The sequence below is a fragment of the Balaenoptera borealis genome, assembly GCF_965194805.1.
Source record: "Balaenoptera borealis genome assembly, chromosome: 14".
NCBI lineage: Eukaryota > Metazoa > Chordata > Mammalia > Artiodactyla > Balaenopteridae > Balaenoptera > Balaenoptera borealis.
In genome coordinates, this window is record NC_138875.1 from 48,779,138 (window position 1) to 48,798,180 (window position 19,043).

General features: G+C 40.5%; 1 pseudogene across 1 annotated transcript; it reads left to right on the forward strand.

Annotated features, from left to right (window-relative positions):
• The first annotated feature begins 2,735 nt into the window (after window positions 1-2,735).
• On the forward strand, window positions 2,736-18,768 carry LOC309610465 (S-adenosylmethionine decarboxylase proenzyme pseudogene; annotated as a pseudogene). Its single transcript has one exon. The product of its transcript is annotated as an S-adenosylmethionine decarboxylase proenzyme pseudogene (transcript).
• Window positions 18,769-19,043: the final 275 nt, after the last annotated feature.

A 19,043-nucleotide genomic window follows, 5' to 3' on the forward strand; every position in this document is an offset into this window, starting at 1 on the left:
ATTTGCTAACAGGATTTGGGTACTTGCTGTTGTCACACTGCAATAAAAAAAAGAAGCATCTGTAAATTGCTCCTGGAAGAGGGGGTTTCTCACAAAATTGCCCGGTTGCCCCATAAGTAACCATTACTCTTACAATCACTAGGAACAAAATCAGGCATACTTTGCAGAAGTCAGCAAAATTAACTGGGCCCTAAGCAACTTCTTATTTGTTGGTTTTAGAAATACATTATCAACAGCGGCAAGAGGAGGAAAGTGAGACGATAGGACGCCACCAAGATGTTTCATTGCTGGAGTTATTCCAGTACACTGTCAATTCCACCAGAGAGCTTTCAGAACATTTGCCTTTCTCCTGTGAATCAGGTTGTATAGCATTAAAACAAAACCAAACAGGAGTGCATGATTAGCATAAAACAATATTAGCATAAATAAACAAACAGGAGAATGGGATTTTGAGGGGTGGGAGAAAACAGCTCTGTCTAAGGGGCCTACACATTTCAGTTGACTTCACTGTAGCTGATAAACTGTGAAATTTCCATAATAACATAGAGTACAGAAAACAAACAGCAATTTTATTTGATAGGGAAATTGCATCCTGTTACTGGATATAAAATTCTACAGCACGTTCAATGGTATTTTCAAAGCATTGAGAATCTAGACATATGTTTTCATTTTTAAATGCAGTTATAATGTAAATAATAAATCCACCACAATTTGGCTGGTCCAGAGGCTGCTGGCATCATTAACTCAGAAACCCGGAGATGCAAACGCTCTACTTATCTTGCTAGGCCCTCCGCCAGAAGTTCCCTATAACTCTGTGGATGTTAATATATGCCCTCTGCTTCATCTACATTTCTGCCTTGCTTAAGGGTCTTCTGCAGTTCCCTATTGTTATTTGTATCACATTTTAACCACTCATTGCTCTTTGATGCCCTTCTTTTTCCCTTGCCTGTGTCCTTTTTTATTTTCTTCCTACTTCTCTGCTCACTCATTCAACAACAAATCAAAGCCTATCTTCCCTCAGCTCCTCAACAGAGTCCATTCTGGTCAATTGATTGAGAAATGGCCACACTCCTCCCTGCCCTGTATCCTTGCCTTTAGAAATTGGACTTTGCAGCCCCTGTCATCAAGCAGGTTAGCCTCGTCGTTGGCTTGGGCCAGTAAGCATGCAGTGGGTGTAACAGAAGACTAGACCAAGACGGACCCTCAGGAGGCCTCACGTGTTTCCACCTGCTCCTGACACTCTGCCATTGTTGTGGGAATCAGCTCATGATAGCCTTCGAGAGGATGAGAGACCAGGTGGAGGAGAGTCAGCCAACCTCCAGAAAACCCACCTGGTCATCCCTGGTGTTGCAATAGACACATGAGGAAGAGTAAACCAAGACAACCAAGACTGAGCCTGGCCTAAATTGCCAACACCCAGAATCATATGCTAAGTAGATGGTCGTTGTTTTAAGCCTCTAAGTTTTACAGCGGTTCATTATACAGCAATGGCAAATGGATACATCTGTATTGTCTTGTTCTCCTCTTATGTCTCTGCAGTACTCACACCTGACGGTACACTTAACTCTTCCAGAAATTCCAGCACACCTTGGAAAATAATACTCACCAACCAAACAAATCATATCCACCACTAACACCCATTTATGAAGGTGTAGTAGTCACCAAGCTAAAGGGATTCAGATGCTATTCCCAACTTTTCCCACTACCAACCCCCATGCATGGTCTTCTTCCGTTTTCTTTTTCTGCCTCAGTATCTTTCAGCATGGAATAGATATTTTATTTATCTGCTATGGACAAATTACTAAAGAAAACTATTTTAAAATCCTTCATAGATTACATGACATTCATTAAGCTTCCTAATTTTAAAGCTGAAAAATATTTACTCTTGTTCAAATTCACCCAGCAATGTAAAGTACCTCTGTGAGGCAAATAGAATTGAATCCATTGATTTCCATGTAATTTATTAATTTCAGCCCTGGCAAATACCTGCAGAATCTGAATCACAGCTATTGTGAGACAGGGGTTCTCAGGCAGTGTTTATACCATTATAAACAACATTTATCCAAACTGCAATATACATAACACCTTGCTTCTCATTCCCTTCCTAAAATACTCCAAAATTTTATCTTCAAACACATGATTTAATTGGTTTGTGACTCTAAATTAAATGTGTGTGTGTTACACTCACACCTTTATCATTGACAAACCCCATTGGCTTAGCACAGCACTGGGCACATAGGAAGAACTGAATCCTTTTGGTTTGCATTGAACTTAACTTGAATATGGTTACAATTATTTATATAATATATATTGAAAGATTGTATCAACATCTTATGGACTTTGCATACTTTAACTGTACTCATTTTCAGTTTCATGGATAATCAAAAAGATTGAAAATATAATTTAGTTTCTTATAAAACATATTCTTAGAACTACCATCAAGAAATAATAGGAGAGGGACTTCCCTGGTGGCGCAGTGGTTAAGGATCTGCCTGCCAATGCAGGGGACATGGGTTTGAGTCCTGGTCCGGGAAGATCCCACATGCCGCGGAGCAACTAAGCCCGTGAGCCACAACTACTGAGCCTGTGCAACTACTGAAGCCCACACTCCTAGAGCCTGTGCTCAGCAACAAGAGAACAAGAGCAACAAGAGAAGCCACTGTAACGAGAAGCCCACGCACCACAACAAAGAGTAGCCCCCTACTCGCCGCAACTAGAGAAAGCTCGCGCGCAGCAACGAAGACCCAACATAGCCAAAAATAAATAATAAATAAATAAAATTTTTAAAAAGAGAAATAATAGGAGAAAGCTTGACACTAACGGTGACTTAAAGAAGGTAGAGGTTTCTTTCTTTCTCAAGTAAAAATTCAGGTGTAGGCTAACGACGTCTGTAAAATGGCTTGCTCCCCGAAGTCCTTAGGGACCCAGGCTCCTTTCAGCTCATAGCTCTGCCATTTGAGCCCCGGCCTCACAGTACAAGATGGTAGTTAAATTTCCAGCTATCACATCCACATTTCAGGCAGCAGGATGAAGAAAGAAAAAAAGGCAAAGGGTACATGCCAGCTATCTTTTAAGAAAATTACCTGGAGGAGCTGCCTAAATTAAATCCCATTGGCTAGAGTTTAGTCTCATGGCCACATTGAATCACAAAGACATCTGACAGTCTTTTTTAAAAGTTGGTCATATGACCAGTTACAATCAGGAGTTTAAGAGGGAAGAACAAATGTCAGAATAGGTAACTAGCAACTTCTCCAGAATGTGCTCTATGTTGGGGAGATTGTCTTTAAATTTTCTCAAAGTATAAAATTGCCCATAATGTGCCAGTTTTCCATTTTTGTCCTTGTTTTGCATAATAACCTCTTAATGGACAAGCTCTATCTATAACTCCCCTGGCATAGAATGGTAGAAAGAGATCCTTCCCCAATTAGGATGCTCTTCTGTTGAACATGAGAAGACAACCCACCAAAATTGGCTTAAGCCATAAGAGCATTTATGGGCTCACTTAATTAAAAAGTCCAAAATGGTTTGATTTAGGCTCCATTGTTGTCATCAAGACCCACTTTTGCCCATCTTTCAACTGGGCTCTGCATTCTTCCACTCAATGGCCTAATTCTGGGTCTACATATGTTAGCAAGGTGGTAACAGTAGCGTCAGTCCACGTGTTTCCAGGTTCAGGCCCCCTTGGGAAAGAACAACAGTCTCATTGTACGTAGCTCTGATTGGGTCACACAGCCAGTGGGTGAACCCATCGCTGTAACCAAGGAGAAAGTAGCATGCTGATCTCTTTAGGCCAATCAGCACCCACCCCTGCTGCTAGGGTTGGATATGATACCTTTTAAACCATGTGGCCTGAGAATGCGTGGTTTCCCAAAGGGAACTTGGATTATCATTTTACCTTAAAAATAGTAAGTGGAAATTGGGCAAAAAACAAACCTCTGTCATGGAGACATATTTCACACACAATGTGGGATCCAGCGGGTGTTTTTCATGACTCAAGATATAAACACTTCCCACGATATTCGCAGGACCATGAGGCTAAAAATAAAACCAAGTTCACAGGCTTGATATGATGGTTAAATGATTTAACACACTTGAAAATATATAGTATAATATCTCTAAGCAGGAATAAAGATACCATTCTGTGACTGTGACTGTCACCTGCTCCACCGGATTAGGCCACTAGAAAGTTGTCATCATCATTACTGTTACCGGTATTCAGTGGTGCTCAATTAGGGAACTGGTGAAACCTTAAGCCAGGTCTTTTTTGCCTTTCCCTGTATTCTATTCTCATTTCATCATCTGAAGTCTATTTCACCTGCTGAGCCTTTTCTGTATCCTACTCTGTTACATCCCTTTTATGAAAAAATTTACACTAAATATTAGAGAATTATTAGCCCCTCTGTCTTCAGGGGCCCAAAGTTCTCATTTCCTGTACAAAGTTTTCATCACATGACTTTCTAGGTAAATTTGCTGTCTTCCAACACAGAGTCTCTGGGAAAATACTAGCTGTAGCAGTTATCTGGGATGGCTTCCCTCTGTAATTCCTACACATTCTTTCTCTCTCTGTCTCCTCCCAGAAGGAGCTCTGGGAGAGGTCTTACAGGCCCCAGGTTTGGGCAGGAAGTGAGCAGTTTTCAGCAGTTTTCTGTGCACCTCAGGAATTCCCCAATATTTCCTCAGCAGCAGTGAGTGTCCCAGCTCTCCACTGCTTCTCCTTTTCATGTGCACCACTTGTGAGTTCGACAGCTATTTGTAAATGGTGAATGATAATAATTATTATCTATCCCAAGCACTTCTTGCATATTGTTCATTTTTCTCTCCAACCCAGCCGATTTACAATGTATTATTCCCACATCACAGGCAAAGAAACTGAGCTCAGAGACATTCAAGTTTTGCCAAACATCCTATAAAGGTGAAAATGAAACCGATTTGAAACCAGGATTGTCTGATTCCAAAGTCTCTGCTTTCTCCACTCTGATATGCTGCTATTAAAAAGCTATTTCTTAAGCAGACTTAACAGGTACAGAGAACAAGCTAGTGTTTACCGGAGGTGGCGGGTAACATAGGGGTGGGGGAGTGAGAAGTACAAACAATTGGGTGTAAGATAGGCAACAAGGATGTATTGTACATCATGGGGAATATAGCCAATATTTTGTAGTAACTGTAAATGGAGTGTAACCTTTAAAAATTGTATTAAAAATTTTAAGCTAATTCTTAAAAACACTGATTAGGTGGAAAGCAATTTTAGTTTTACATCTGATAAATTATTTCAAATAGAATTGTAGTTATGTGTGGTGATTTTTCATAGGCTTACTGTCTCAGTACAAATCAGGATCTACTACGGAGTGAATAAGTATGCTTCAAAGATGCCTTTGACCAAGCAAAGAAGGTCAGGGATTGGGAGGCCTTACATTTGGGAGCCCGTTTTAGTTTGGGCTGAGCTCCGGGACATCATGAAGAGGAGAGGATGCAAACCGCATGAAATAAAGAGTAGATAGAGCGGTATTGTTGGCTTCCATATTAGGTCCTGCAAAAGAAGTTCTCAAATGTTAGTTTCTGTGCATCCCAATCATATGGACATTTGTTACACGGCAGATTCTTGGGCTCCACACCTGGGTGATTCTGTGGACGATGGCCCACTGATCACATTTGGAGAGCCACTGCCCAAGATCTCAAAGCCCAATTTAGGATACAAACAGAAAGAATCAGGAGTTGGCTGAATGGGAAATTGATTCTCCTCTTGAACATACCTTACATTCGAATCATTTATGACGGAGGATCATTCTATGCAAAAATCTTCTGACTTGCAGTGTTTCTAGAAGGAGTTTTGAGAAAGAAACACATACACACACATTGATGGAAAAGACTAGATTTAATCTTTCTATTGAATTCAATTTACAATTTTGTAAATTAATTTATTACTGTGGGAAGCCTACTGTGGATGATCTTATAGAAAGAAGAACCCTTTGTAAAGCAAATAATTGCCTCTGGTTTGTCTACTTTGAACCCTTGATATTCATTTAAACTGAATGTTCTCAAAGCAGAACACACCTGGTATCTAGTTTGTCTAAATACTTAGAAAGTCAAATTGTCTAATTATTCAGCTCCATCCTTATTTCCCAAACATGTACGAGTGAGCTTTCAGGAAGCATTCACAGTGATGTACAGAGACAAAAAACAAAAACAAAAAAACCTGTTCTTAAATGCATTTTCCAGAGGATCTATGTTTAACTTTCTCTTCTAATAGATAAAGGCAATAAAAATGTTTGTCCAACATTGCCATATAGTTTGAAATTCCTTGCCTACTGAAACCCTAGCCAAAAGGCTTTCTGAGTTTTATATTAAATTATCCCATTTGGTTGGCTGTCTTAATCAACTTAACCGATTATTTACCATATCACGGTTTCACTCTGTGCAGACACTCTCTCAGGGCTCTTGTGAACAATTTCTTGGGCTCCTTTCTTTCCTTCTTTCTAACCATTGTCTCCCATCCCACCTTTAGCCGACAACCTCAGGTTCACAAGGCTTTGCGGCTCTGTTATTGCGTTTGTCTAAAAAAAATCGTAATTTCAGATTTTTCTTTCCTATTTGGGGGAGAGCTGACTGGGGCGGGGGAGGGTTGGTGAGGTGACTGAACAAAACCAGTTGAACAGTTAATGCTTTAACCTTGCGTATAATTTATACAATAAACAAAGTCACATGCTCCCCTAATAATTTAGATGTAAGCAAATGTTGATTTATTCAGGAAGGCTAATGCCTGAAGCCAAGCCTGCAGCACTAAAATTTGAATTAAACTAGGACAGAAGCAAGCTAGTCTATAATAACATTTGTATAATTTTATTTTTGCCCTCGGCTCAGTTCATTTCCTCGTACAGTAGATGCATGAAATTGGTTCTTCAGCCACCTTTAGCTGATATTCATTGATATCTGGGCAGGCGGGGAAGCAAGAGAATGCACCTTCCTCAGCTTTGTGTTTTCAATCATAAGGCCTTGAATTCCTAGGTCATTTCTGACAATGATTATCTCCCTCTGAATTGTGTTTTTGGCAAATATCTCCGAATAGCTTCATTTCACCTCGAGATACGGTTTTCCCCTCTCACTGTGAAGGGGCTCTTAGAACTGAGATTGTTAAGTAGATGCAAATGTTGTGCTGTTTTTATTCCTTTATTCAAGCCTGGGGGCATGAAATCTGAGTTCTCTTACTCTGCTTTCAGCAGCGAAATAAGGGCCTTAGGAAATTCTTTAAAGGATGGTAAAAAAATAAACATTAACTTGAAACACTCAGGGACCAAACGCCCTTGTACTATTAACCTTTGACTTAAATAAAAATTAGGAACTACATCTTACCACTTACCACTTTTGTTAGGGACTGAGGCTCCTTTTGAGGGATCGGGTTTAAGCCAGTAAATAACTTGCGAGAGCTTCTGAAAAGTAAGCGAAGTTTTCCATCCAAACCGAGCGAAACTTGGTTTTTCATAGTATTTCCCTGCAATCCGACACACACCAACAGGCACAGTGCACAAAAGAAAGCAGTCTCAAAACCCACAATTGCTTTAAATGTCTAACAATTTTTATTCAGCCTTTCAGGCAAAGTAACAGCTCTTTGGGGGTCAAAAGTTCTGAAATAAAGAATTTCTTCCCTTAGGTCAGGAAATCAAATATGCTAAAAATTCTCCCTAACCTTTTGTTTAGAGGGAGCTAAGGGGAAAAAAAAAATCCTGAAAATTACAAATGAAAGAATTGGTATTTGCACTTTATGTGAAATCTGCATTTATCTCTCCCTTCTTCCAGCTGAGAAGGTAAATAGCAGCCCTAGTGTTTTGGAGGCAAATATTGTTCTGTCCTATTCTTGGTAACAAAATCTGCTCCCAGGACCTCTCCAGCCCTGTCTGATTGTGCCCTAGGGCTGTCACAGGCCGCCAAAGGAGCCTTTCAGAAAATCCAGGCCATGTTTTGACTTCATTACAAATTCCAAATAGGACAAGTTTTCGCCTGGCTTAGGCTTGGTTATGAAAGTTTCCCACAGCTCCTGAAAATATACAGAATAATAAATGGCTGGGCAGAGAAAGAGGAGGCAATAGTAATTCCATCAAAGCTTTCCGGTCACATCATAGAGCACAGTTGCAGAGCTGGGGGAGCTTATATCATTAGGACCCAGAGACAAAATGTTTTGCCTTCGGCCCCGAGGTCACACACTGGGGCAAGAACTTTGAGGTTCTGTCCTTTGTTCCCCCATGAGGGAGATAAGGACACCTCTTCCCCTACCCTGGCCCCCTGGGCTTCCCTGGAGACATGTTGTGAAAACTTCTCACCCCAAGGGGCGGCTAGCAAGCTTCAAATGTTTTTTGGGCATTTCCAGCATAAAAGCAAAAACTGATAAGTTTCAGTGGGATAAGCCACGAGGCACAAAGGAAAAACTCCCACGGTGGTGGGTGTGAGGAGGAAACTTTTTATTGTCTTGTTGCGGATTTTTTCTTTCATTTTTCTTTTCTTTTCCTTTTGCTAGTCTCTTTATTAAGTCAAGATGTTATAGGAAGGAACCAGTTAAATATGACATGCAAGCTTCTTAAGGGAAGCCTTTCCTCCCCAGTTACAGAGGAGAATCCAGTTTGGCCATATTCCTGAACCCCATCCTTCTTCCTCCCTTCTCCCTTGTTCCAGGTTCTTCCCTCTCTCACCTGTTTTTCAGGGCGAAACATAATGAAACACTTTAAGGACAAATTCTAGCAGGCGGTACCTTACCTTCTGAGAACTCTAGTACTGACCCTACCAGCTTCCCAGGCACGCCCTTTTTTTCCCTACACGTCTCTATTTTAGAAAACATGCATGAAATACTTCAAATAAGTCCAATACTGTGGGACACTTACCTAAATTTTTTTTCCAAAATAGTCCGTTAACATATATGTCCCTCCCTAGAAGCAGATTTCATTAGCTCCTTATTTTTTTATTTTTATTTTTTGGTGGCACCCCATGGCATGTGGGATCTTAGTTCCCTGACGAGGGATCAAAGCCGCACTCCCTGCAGTGGAAGCGCGGAGCCTTAACCACTGGACCGCCAGGGAAGTCCCAGCTCCTTATTTTTGAAAAGCCAATAACAATAGACTGACAATTCCTAACCCGTCACTCTGACTTCGGATTGGTGGGCTGTGGCTTTTTGACATCAAAGCCGTCTATTACGGCTTTTCCACATGTGGTTTACAATGCAGTCATTGCCACCAGCCATACATTATCCACTGTCCTCTTGGAGCTGCTGAAGTGACGAGAGAGACAGGAGAGACAGGCAGTGGTTGGTGCTTAAAGGCTGGACCCAAAATTGCCCCCCAAACTCATTTTTGAAGTCTTTGAACGTGACCAAAATTTTATTAATGAGCTTTAGCTGGGAAGAGCGCTATTGTGCCTCTATCTGTTTCCCACATTTAGTTAAACTTGTAAACTCATCCTCCGGATGGCTTCTGTTGGTAGCTGGACCCAACAGAAGCATTAGATAGCATCCATAAGAAAATGTTAATACCATTTTTCTGTTTATACACCACCTGGAAAAGAATATACACCTTAAATATAAAAGGGAGATAAGTTGGTATTTCTAATTTGACTAGACTGGAATTATAATATGAAGAGAAACTGTTTCACTGGAAAATCTACCATTGGCAGGGGGCAGTCGGCCAGCGTGTGTGTCTGGGTGAGTGTGGCTATATTAAGATAAAGGAAGAAAAGCAGCCAAGAACAAGGTGAAAAGAAGTTCATTCATTGTCTCAAGGAAATAAAGACCTCTGACTTTTAAAGTGAAAATATACCATTGGCATCAGATACTAATCACAAGGTAATTATTTTTAAAGAGTTTCCTGAGTAATACGCAGGCACCCATGACACCCTTAGGCTAATATATGTACCCAGAGACTAACTCTGCCCGCCCTTGGTTGTATGTGCGTTTGTTGTCCTTGGAGTGAATAAAAGCTGCTTTCCATGTTACTCTATCCTCCCGTTTTTTAAAAATAAAATGCCACTTCAGAAGATAGGGATAAAAATGCATCAGATTAAAAAACATTCCTCAAGGGCAATTTGGATGAAAAGTTAAGCTGGGCAACATCAAACTAGGCCCCTTCCTGTAAAATACATCAAATTCAAAGAAGTACTTTTCTTTAAGTTACTAATCTTTCTAATGAATATCAGACTCCGTCAGCCAAACTGCTTTTTTGGCAAGAACAGTTTTTACTGACATAAAAGGCGGCAAGGACTGGTTTAACTGAAAGCACCCAAAATATTAATCGATTGCTAAAATATTTATCTATCCTTTGTCCAAGGAAAAAGGCTTTATTCAAGGAATTTCAAGCTTTGTTCAAGGAATTTCCACACTGGAGAGGATGGTCCCTGTCAATCCAGGTAAAATGTTATTGGTGGGGTCTTATCCCTGGGACCCCCCCAGTCAGTGAGCACTCTGAGAGGAACCCCCTCCCTCCCAGCACATCCCCTATAACAGCCCTGGAATGAATGAAACACCAGGTCATCTCCCCAAGACCTCTGTATTAACCCACCTCCAACAATATAAAATATCAGATGCTGTGCCTGATGTTGTAGGGATTTTTTTCAAGTATAAAGAAAATTCCTGGGAATTCCCTGGCTGTCCAATGGTTAGGACTCTGTGCTTTCACTATGGTGGCCCGGATTCAATCCCTGGTCGGGGAACTAAGATTCCACAAGCTGCAGGACGCGGCCAAAAGAAAAAGAAGAAGAAAATCCCTGACCTCATTAGACTACATTTTAGACATCATATACAGCCATATCTCACACCCAGCTTCTGAGCCATCCAATGTTCTATAGCTCTCTTTGGAGCTATACTGTAGTCAGAATTCTGTTTTCTTTCATTCATTCATTCATTCATTACTTATTGAAGACCTGCAATGTACCAGGCACTGCTTCTAGGATCTGGGGAATCAGTGGTGAAGGAGACAGGTAACAACATCCCGCTCTCAATGAGCGATTTTCTACCAGGCAGAGGCATCAACAAACCAGCAAACAAATGAAGACAATCATTTCAGACAGTGATTGGTGAAATAAAAATAAAGGAAGATGATGACACAAAGTGGGCTAATGTGGATAAGAAGGCTTCGTGGGGGAGGGGAAGGTATTGAGCTTGAATCCCAAGAAAGACTCAGCTGTTGTGAATCTAGGAAGATGAATTCTGCCTGTTTCTTAGCCAGGACATTTACTCATATTATTGTATAGATTGTATACACCTGGAACACCCACGTGATTCCAAGCAGAACTCTTAAAACCCAGGTACAGAGAGAACACTTACCTTCTACTTACCTGCAGGACAACCCGGAGCATTATTTCTCAGCTGAGGGCATATTTAATTACCAAATGTTCTGCAAATGTCTTCCAAGTCATAGAGATAAAGCCATCCAAATTGCTGACTTTCAAGAACATATACTTCTTCCTTTATCACAGAAATGCCACCTTCCTTGATGAATTTGCATCTGCAATGATTCATCGCTCATTGTAATTTACAATTATTTTCTTAAGTTCCTCCAAATGACCAGCTACCTGCAAAGCATGCTTGCTTTTATTCCGTCAGCTAACTAACTTCAGTGCTCCACAAGCAATTCTGTGCTTGAGAAAAAAATGCAGCAGTGCTATTTCACTGTTCAGGCAACACAGTCACCAAAGCAGCCAGATTGAGAAATGATTACTTTAGCTTGTGGCTTACACGAAAAGACTTCAGATCACATATTAATTGTTTAATTGTTGTTCTTAAGCCCCCTTTAGCCTTATGGCAAACCCAGAGGCCAGGTAAAAATGAATTCTTTGAAGATGCTTTTGTTCAAAGGCATGAAAGTTTACCATTGCCTCTACTCCCCACGTCACATCTGGACACCTCCATTCTGGTTACTTAGGTGTCTGATGGTTCGTCAGAAGGCTAGCCATAACTTAGGTGGAAAACTGGACTCCCATTAAAAAAACATTAAAAGCGGAGAGGGAAGCAAGTTGATGTGGCATGGCTCCCAGCATTGAGGAAGCAAGAGCGCACACTGAAGCTTAGAAATAGAAAGTGATGTCCTCATAAAAACGTGGCTCCAGGCTGGTGTGCCACTAGAAATTCTTCTGTCAGTTTAGAATATTCAGCTCGAAGGGATTTCGACTTTCAGATGTATCTCTAGATGCAAAATAGGCTGCACAGGAGGATATAGCATTGAAGAAGGGAAAGAAGAATTGCTCCCAATTATGATCAGTTTACGTGACGCTGAAGACTTTTTTTTTTTTTTTCAGATAGCATATTTGATCAGAAAGCGTGCAAGTGGGTCGGATGAGCTACCTCGCTGACACCAAGTGATCCGCTGGCCTTCATAACTAGAAAACGTTGCTGAGAACGGATAGACCAAAACAATATTAAAAGCTTCAGCACTACTGGTTATCAAGGGAAACTTTCAGCCTAATTGGAAAGCTCAGAGCCTCAGGCGTCTGCAAGTTTTGGTTTGGGGCTCTTCCGAGGCATTCCAATGCAGTATTTGCAATCAATAATGCGATGCTACTCACAGCACCATCACGAGGCTTATGAAGTCCCCTGAGTTTTGTATTTGACTTGTTAAACTGTAAAAAGAGTTGGAGAAACAAACAGAAAAGAAGTATCTCAGTCCCTAGCTGCCCAAACATAGAACAATCAAACAAACTCTGGCGGTCAAAGAAAACTGGAAATGGCAAAATGGAAAATATATACAGATGCATTTTCATGCGCAAAACATGAGCATCTTGGGTGTGATCTATCCTTCTGGGTGTTAGGCAAAGAGATCATCTCTCCAGGCAGATTGAATTATGTGCTAAGATTGAGTTATGATGATGTAGATGATCCCCTAAAACCTACAGACATGAGGCTTTTTTCTCCCCCAACAGATTGTGGTATTTTCAGCCCAACTTAGCTACGAGCGTTAGGTTACGAACACCAGTTAAAGCATCCCAAGAAGATTCAGAACAGTCCATTCCTCAGAGCGACTGTCCTCTGCACCTGGAAAACATCACAGTTTTCTTAACCAACCTCTTTGCTCAGAATGGAGCAGCAAAATCTTCATACCCTGGAAATGCCGATGTTTACGGAATTGTGTGCTCCAGAGAACTTCCCCTGCAATCACCAGGGAGGGTTGAAAGGGAACAAGTCCAGAACAAGTTCTTTACTGGGTTTGGATTTTCCTTTTCCCCCGAAAGGTTCACCCAGATGACTTCATCAGAGGTTTGAAAGGGAACATAGGAGACCTGAGCGATCTAGTGAGAGACAGGTAAGGAGCTGAAGAAGTTGAAGTACACATTCAACCCAGCACCTGCTCCTGCCCTTTGGAGTAAAACATCAACTTCTGGAACCAGAAGACAAAAGCCTCCTTCGTGTCCAGGATAAGAGAGAGACAGACCTCGGTTTGAATCTAAAGACGCATCTTTACCGACATTTTAATATTTCTGAAATCAAAATACATCTTAGAATCGCTGCCGCCCAGCAATCGTTGGCCATAGTTGTCATCGCCTGTAGACAGGCATAAAATTTGTGGAATGGCCCAGAAGGGAATTCTAGAGATAGTCATGGAGGAACCTTTTAGGAAATGCTACATCACCCATGCTCTGGATGGCACAGAGGACGGGCCTGCACAGCAAAACATGAATATTGCAGACTTCAAGTTGGAAAATCATTCATAAGAGTCACACTCTGAAATGAAGTTTTATAAATTCCTTAGCCAATTTACTTCATTTTTAGTTTTCTTTCTACATATGCATAAGAGATACGTAGGAGCGAAATCAATGCCAAAATAAGTATAAGAACCTTTCCAATAAAAATTCTAAGGCATAAAATAATCACTGTGCTACAGCTGTAGGAGTACTTTTTGTTTTCTTAGTGGTACATAAAATCATAGTGGGTCTTACAACTGATGACATCTGAAATTCAATGAAATACAAGATTTCTGTCACCCAGAATAGTTTACTTAACAGCCCTGAACTTCAGATCTCTCTTCTGAAAAAGATCATAACCTCCACCTCCTAGAGAGATGGGGGCTGACCCAGTAGCTAGCCCCAGCAGAATTCACAGACGTCTATGTGCCACAGTGTCTATTCCCAGTCAGTGGAAGTAAATATTATTCTCTAGCCATTTATCTGCTTCAACCACAATACAAAGACCATAAACAAACTCATTACTCACCACTGTGTGCTTTCCTTTGTTTGTTTAACTTGCCAACTCTGCACCAGGTGGACAAAACCCCACAGATACCTATAAGGCCTTGATGACAAGAGTATTTTTTGGTGATCATCTGTGAAGCAAATGAAATGATAGGACTATTTGATCCAGTGTTCTAATGATAGAATGATTGTAACATCAAATCCAATTGTTTTTTGTTTTTAATAAATATATTTATTTACTTATTTATTTATGGCTATGATGGGTCTTTGTTGCTGCGTGCGGGCTTTCTCTAGTTGCGGCAAGCGAGGGCTACTCTTCGTTGCAGTGAGCGGGCTTCTCACTGTGGTGGCTTCTCTTGTTGCGGAGCACAGGCTCTAGGCATGTGGGCTTCAGCAGTTGTGGCATGTGGGCTCAGTAGTTGTGGCTCGCGGGCTCTAGAGTGCAGGCTCAGTATTTGTGGCACACAGGCTTAGTTGCTCCGCAGCATGTGGGATCTTCCTGGACCAGGGCTCGAACCTGTGTCCCCTGCATTGGCAGGCAGATTCTTAGCCACTGCACCACCAGGGAAGCCCTTTTTTTTTTTTAACATCTTTATTGGAGTATAAGTGCTTTACAATGGTGTGTTAGTTTCTGCTGTATAACAAAGTGAAACAGCTATACATATACATATATCCCCATATCCCCTCCCTCTTGTGCCTCCATCCCACCCTCCCTATCCCACCCCTCTAGGTGGACACAAAGCGCCGAGCTGATCTCCCTGTGCTCTGCGGCTGCTTCCCACTAGCTAGCTATTTTACATTTGGTAGTGTATATATGTCAGTACTGATCTCTCACTTTGTCCCATCTTACCCTTCCCCCTCAAGTGTCCTCAAGTCCATTCTCTACATCTGCGTCTTTATTCCTGTCCTGCCCCTAGGTTCATCAGAACCTTTTTTTTTTTTATTATTCCATATATATGTGTTAGCATACAGTATTTGTTTTTCTCTTTCTGACTTACTTCACTCTGTATGACAGACTCTAGGTCCATGCACCTCAAATCCAATTGTTTTAAATACCACTCCAGGAGAATAGAAAAGAATATATCAATCTCAAGGTGGGTAGAGGAAATTGCTTTAAAATTCTTTTAACTAAAAAAAGTTTTAAATATTGACAATCAGATTATAAGCCAACTAAAACACTTAAATATCTTTAAGTTGAATGGCTGAGCAATAGTTATTTTTCTGATTCTAAAAGTCTTTCTTTAGCTCCCACAGTATGGCTGGCGACATTAGCTAGCGCTCGCTCTACTCTCTTTAACGGGGAAACAGCGGACTACAAGAGACTGAGCTGTATCCGCCCCTATTTCCAACAGACTCACCTTCAACTTTCGCTCACCAAAAAAAAAAAAGCCGCGAAAATTTTATTAACCCTTTTTTTAAAAAAGTTAATATAAAATTATAGCAAAAAAGGAACCTGAACTTTAGTAACACAGCTGGAACAGTCCGCAGCGGTGGCGGCAGCGGCGGGAGAAGAGATTTAATTTAGTTGATTTTCTGTAGTTGTTGGTCGTTCGCTAGTCTCACGGTGATGGAAGATGCACATTTTTTCGAAAGGACCGAGAAGCTGCTGGAGGTTTGGTTCTCCAGGCAGCAACCCGACGCAAACCAAGGATCCGGGGATCTTCACACCATCCCAAGATCCGAGTGGGACATACTTTTGAAGGATGTGCAATGTTCAATCATAAGTATGACAAAAACTGACAAGCAGGAAGCTTATGTACTCAGTGAGAGTAGCATGTTTGTCTCCAAGAGACGTTTCATTTTGAAGACATGTGGTACCACCCTCTTGCTGAAAGCACTGGTTCCCCTGTTGAAGCTTGCTAGGGATTACAGTGGGTTTGACTCAATTCAAAGCTTCTTTTATTCTGGTAAGAATTTCACGAAGCCTTCTCACCAAGGGTACCCACACAGGAATTTCCAGGAAGAAACAGAGTTTCTTAATGCAATTTTCCCAAATGGAGCAGCATATTGTATGCGACGCATGAATTCTGATTGTTGGTACTTGTATACTTTGGATTTCCCAGAAAGTCAGGTAATCAATCAGCCAGATCAAACCCTGGAAATTCTGATGAGTGAGCTTGACCCAGCGTTATGGACCAGTTCTACATGAAAGATGGTGTTACTGCAAAGGATGTCACTCGTGGGAGTGGAATTTGTGATCTGATACCACGTTCTGTCATTGATGCCACACTGTTCAATCCTTGTGGGTATTCAATGAATGGAATGAAATCGGATGGAACTTATTGGACTATTCACATCACTCCAGAACCAGAATTTTCTTATGTTAGCTTTGAAACAAACTTAAGTCAGACCTCCTATGATGACCTGATCAGGAAACTTATGGAAGTCTTCAAGCCAGGAAAATTGTGACCACCCTGTTTGTAAATCAGAGTTCTAAATGTTGCACAGTGCTTTCTTTGCCCCAGAAGATTGAAGGTTTTAAACGTCTTGATTGCCAGAGTGCTATGTTCAATGATTACCATTTTGTTTTTACCAGTTTTGCTAAGAAGCAGCAACAACAGCAGAGCTGATTAAGAAAAATGAAGAAAAAATGCAAAAAGAGAACACACACAGAAGAAAGTGGTGACTGCTTTTTAGATATTGATACCAAGGGCCATGCTTTCCATAACCACCACCTTGTAGTTGCAGAAAGCCCTAGATGTAATGATAGTGTAATCATTTTGATTTGTATGCATTATTGTATCAAGGAGTTAGATATCTTGCATGAATGCTCTCTTCTGCGTTTAGGTATCCTATGCCACTCTTGCTGTGAAATTGAAGTGCATGTAGAAAAAACCTTTTACTATATGAAACTTTACAACACTTGTGAAAACAATTCAATTTGCTTTATGCACAGTGTAATATTTCTCCAGGTATCATCCAAAATTCCGCACAGACAAGGCTTTCGTCCTCATTAGGTGTTGGCCTCAGCCTAGCCATCTGGGACTGTTCTATTCAACTGCTACCAGGATTTTGCATCCAGTTACCTCCACTTTCTAGAACATATTCTCTACTAATGTTATTGAAACCAATTTCTACTTCATACAGATGTTTTTGCAGCACCAAAGTTCTTCTTCCATGAGTCGAGTCCTCTACGAAAATGACTGCAGTTATCCATTTCGTGTATTACTATCTCACTGCTTCCTAGACTTGTGCGACTTGAATTGATTCGTTCCTCACCATGGTGTCTCCCTCCCAACCACAGCCCCTCCATAAAGCAATACACTGTTACACTGTGGGTTTACACTAACCTTACACCCCAGAGGGGGAACGGTGGGATGGACCCTGGGCTTAATTTTCTTTTAAGGTCAAGGGAGTTTGGCATTTTTCATTACCATGAGCTCTTTTGGAATAAGCTGGTGTTGACTAGCAAAGAAGGTATAGATTGATACTAGGGAATATTGGCAGAACTGTATGGAACCTGTATGCCAGTCTGTGCCCCCCATTAAATGAGATTAACTTCTCATGAGTACCATGCCTTTATTAACTTGCTAAGTAGTAGTATAAAAGAATTATCACTAAATTTGTTAGCAAGGAGATTTAAGATAAAGGTTGTGTTGGATTCAACAAGTCAAGTCAGCTCAGATGATTCACCTTAACTTTTACTTTCGTAGCCATTTCCACTAATTTCTATTAATGATATGCCATAAACTTTGGTTCAAGGCAGAATCTATGTCTTTGCCATCTTGTGACTTAGAAAGTTCTGTGACTTTGTGATGCATGTGATAGTGTTCTGATGGTTCCTCTTACTGGTATTTCTTTCACCATGGAGTAGCATCAAGTGATGAATGAGAACTGTTCAGGTCATTCAGACACACTACACAGTGAAGCAGAATGCTATCCATAAAACATAACATACAAAATTCCAAAATGGTCAATGGGAAATGACTAGAAATACAGGCTTAAAAGAGTTGGCATCTTTTAGCTGTATTTGCTAATATGGACATTTAAGCAGCTGAGAAAAGAGCAAAGCTGACTCAATTTTGTATTTCTTCTTGTCCTCAAACAATTTTTGATTCTTTCTGGATTGATGCAGTGATGTTTTTGTTCCTTCCATATTTATAAATGAAACACTTTTTTTTAGTGTTTCTAAACATAAATTCTACTTCGTTTGAAATCAAGTGGTTGGAACACTTTTGACTTTTAAACATGTTGTTGATTCAAAGCTTCATTGAAGAAGCTTTCAATCAATGGATCAGTCCGATTGTGTAATTAGCGCCCAGTACCTAATGTTTTGGTGCTATTATGAGGACCAATGCTCAAAGTAGATTTTGTTCTTGAACAGTGTCCCACTAGATTTGATGAACATTTATTGGCTTCAGGTCTGATTTCTCCCCCACAATAGATTTAAGATTTCTATTTAATGTTGAAAAACTGCACAAATTTGTATGGAACAAAGCCTAGAAAAATGAAAGCTATAGATTGAATAGTAATCTAAATTAATCCTAGTGTGTATGACAGAGGAGGGAAAATTTTGGTGCCATAATTTCTCTCTTCATGGTGTTGGACTTAAATCAGTTGAAATGTATTACTGTACCATAATTTAAGCTTCAATAAAGGTTTGCTTAATTCATTGTCTAGTGACAAAAATAAATAAATAAATAAAAGTCTCTCTTAAAAATAAAAGTAATAAGCAAATCAGCAATTTTCAATCTAAACTAAAATTTCTAAAATTAACTTTTACTTTTACTTGATGTTTTTTCCTTCCTGAAAATCCATTTTTAAATAGCTACTTCTTTGTCAGTGAATAAACAGAACTTACTGGCTTCCAGGGCTATTTTCTTTCTTTCCTTATTAGTATTTTCCTGCACAAATCCTCACCATGATTCTGTGGACATCTGCTTGCTGCT